We start from the raw sequence: 2,971 nt of genomic DNA on the forward strand, positions 1-2,971 counted from the left end.
GTGGGTATACCTTGGGAATGTTATTGGCCAAACATTCCATTTTAAACAACAACTCTCCAGAATACAAAGTCAGCACCATTCCATACCCCATCATATAGAGAAACTTCTTTTAATTTTGGACAGAAGTATATAATTAGTCGGATAGCATATTCTCAAACATATTAAAGAAAGACACAATATATAATATGCCCTTTAACTTAGCTTGAGGTGGCATCTACACCCTTTAATTTTTTATCTGCACAAGTAAACACTTAAACTTGTATAAAATTGAATAAATTTGTAAACGCATCTTGCATGATATAATACACATAGGACATCATGTATGATGATGTGTAGGATGCGAATTGCTACGTAGGACGCCAAGTAAGACGCATGTGTTTACTTGTTCAACTCTATATAAGTTTAAGTGTTTGTTTGTGCACAACCAAAATTGGAGGGTATAGACGCAAAATGAAGCCAAGGTAAAGACATGTTTATGTTTTATTCCATAAAGAAAATAACTATTATCACTCCTAGTTCCTACTAATTACCGAATAAGGACTAGAATAACAAGTACTCCTTCTATTTAAGTAAAAACATAGTATTATCAGTATATCACCAAAACCAAAGCACATCAAAATAAAGCTTAGCAGAGATGCAAATAAAAAATTTTATGTAGTGGCAATAAATATTTACTCCTAAATAAATTGAACCATAACCTAAGTCCTTGAAATGACAAACACAAGTGAAAGTCAATCCAAATCTAAAAACAAAAGTCAGCACCATTCATTCTGCAACTCATATTAATTTTAATTTAGTTAACTTTTCTACATCCTTATTATGAACACTAAATGCTTACCAAGGCCTACTTTTGTCACGCCTCGAGCCTACACCCTGGACGTGGCCGGCACTCGAAGACCATTGCTGGCCCCAAGCGAACCCTTGGCCTGACTTTCTTAACTCAGCGGATAACTTAACCAAATTTTCCAGATTTTCAAATTCTTATAAAAAAAATAAAAAAATGATTATTTCCAATTCTAAGCCTCTTCATAGTTATTTCAAATTGCCGGATGTTATAACTTTAACTAACATAATTACTACATAAAATCTATAATACAAAGAAACAAGTTAAATAACATAATACTACATAAAATCTATACAGCAAAGAAACAAGTTAAATAACATAATTACTACATAAAATCTATACAATAAAGAAACAAGTTAAAGAAGTACAAGGATACTATGAGCACAAGAAAATAAAAATTTCTATGATATTTGATCAAACATTTTTATAATGAAGCAGTAATTCAATAATAAATAATTTAAATACACTAAGAAATTAACCTTAAATATTGTTAGGCCACGACTCCAATGCTCCTTGATATATGCTCCCATTGTTGTTTATGTTTGGATTGAGGAAACCCTTTTGTCCTAAATCCTTAATTGCACGGACTCTTCACTTTTGATGTTGCATCCATATCAGATTTTCCAAAAATACTCAACTATTTGTTACTGTTCAAGAAGTCCAATTTGCAAGCCTGACATGAGGCTAGGAGATTCAAGAAATATTGAACGTCACTGAAAGACTTGGCTACATCGTAGTATAGCACATACAAGAACTATATAAGATAGAATCAAACGCATAATAGAGAAATTGAAGACTAGATGGGGATTCCTTGGACGCAAAATAATTTGTCAATGCACATTTTTATAATTTAACAATCAAAATTTTTTTTTCCTAATGTATTTAATCAAACTGATGAGTAGAGAACAAACCATCTAAAATTCAACCTAATATACAAATCACCATAATCAATTCACAAATCATCTGCAAACTTCTTCAGTAAGTTGAAGGAAAGAAAAACTATTTTAACACAATTCAATAGCATAACTTCTTCATATAAGCAGTTCTAACTGGAAAAGGAGAAAAGGAAGAAACAAGAGTTTTAATTGAAAAAAAAAAAAAAGAACGGAATTTCTAAAAGAGAGGGAGTTATAATTTGTTTTCCCTCCAAAAATTTTGCTCCAATATATTCCAGAAAATATTTAGCGTTAGACTTAATTAGCTAGAGGAATCGCAAAGCTACAGTTTAGCTAGGGACTATCCCTAGCGATTATCTACTTAGATTTTGAAGTCAAAACGTTTGCTAGGAAATACGTATTTCCTAGCAATTTCATAGCTAATATTATATTTTAGATTCAAAGCTAACATTGGTAGCTAATCACATGTTCTCTTGTAGATGCATTCTTTTATACTAAATGCAATGAGGTTAATTTCAATCTGGCAATAGATTAAAAAAACTTGAATACGTATAGAATTGATTGATTGTAATATCTAACTAGAATCTTGAATTTAAAACTGTCAAATAGAGTCGATAGATAAATGATTGTTCAGATAAAATACACAATTCAAATACATTTTATTTCACTTGAAAATTGATGGTATGGACTTAGTCTATAGACTAAGATATATACAAATGTGGGATACAACAAATTATTCTGCCAAAATATTGTAAGATATAAAGTACAAACTGTGCCTTGGGGCACAAAGATTTTTCACAAAAATCGGCATTATTTTATAGATGCATTCTCTTACACTATATGCAATGAGGTTTATTTCAATAAAAAACTTGAATATGTATAGTAAATGATTGTGATGTCTAGCTAGACAATAAAAATTATATAAAATTCTTGAAGAATTTAAAAGACTAAAGCAATTTCATTGAATATAAAGTACCCTCAATATTTGTGAAATCACTCAACATTAAGGGTGTGTTTGGTATGAAGGAAAATGTTTTCCATGGAAAATGTTTTCCTAGAAAATGTTTTCCTGGAAAACAAGTTGATTTTTGACTTATTTTCTCATGTTTGGTTGATGAGTAGAAAATATTTTCCGAAAAAGATTTTTAGTGTTTGATTTATGAATGAAAAAATATTTTTGAGAAATATCTTTTATTTTTACTAGAGTAGAAAATAATTTTTGAAATTGAAA

General features: G+C 29.8%; 1 long non-coding RNA gene across 1 annotated transcript in view; it reads right to left on the minus strand.

The window, feature by feature from the left end:
- Positions 1 to 1,368, minus strand: part of LOC107062728 (uncharacterized) — a 2,209-nt gene extending 841 nt beyond the window's left edge. The window contains exon 1 of the long non-coding RNA XR_001474804.1: positions 1,324 to 1,368. This is a non-coding gene — a long non-coding RNA (uncharacterized lncRNA). The remainder of the gene's footprint in view (positions 1 to 1,323) is intronic.
- Positions 1,369 to 2,971: the final 1,603 nt, after the last annotated feature.

The sequence above is a fragment of the Solanum tuberosum genome, unplaced genomic scaffold (genome assembly GCF_000226075.1).
Source record: "Solanum tuberosum cultivar DM 1-3 516 R44 unplaced genomic scaffold, SolTub_3.0 scf00262, whole genome shotgun sequence".
Lineage (NCBI taxonomy): Eukaryota > Viridiplantae > Streptophyta > Magnoliopsida > Solanales > Solanaceae > Solanum > Solanum tuberosum.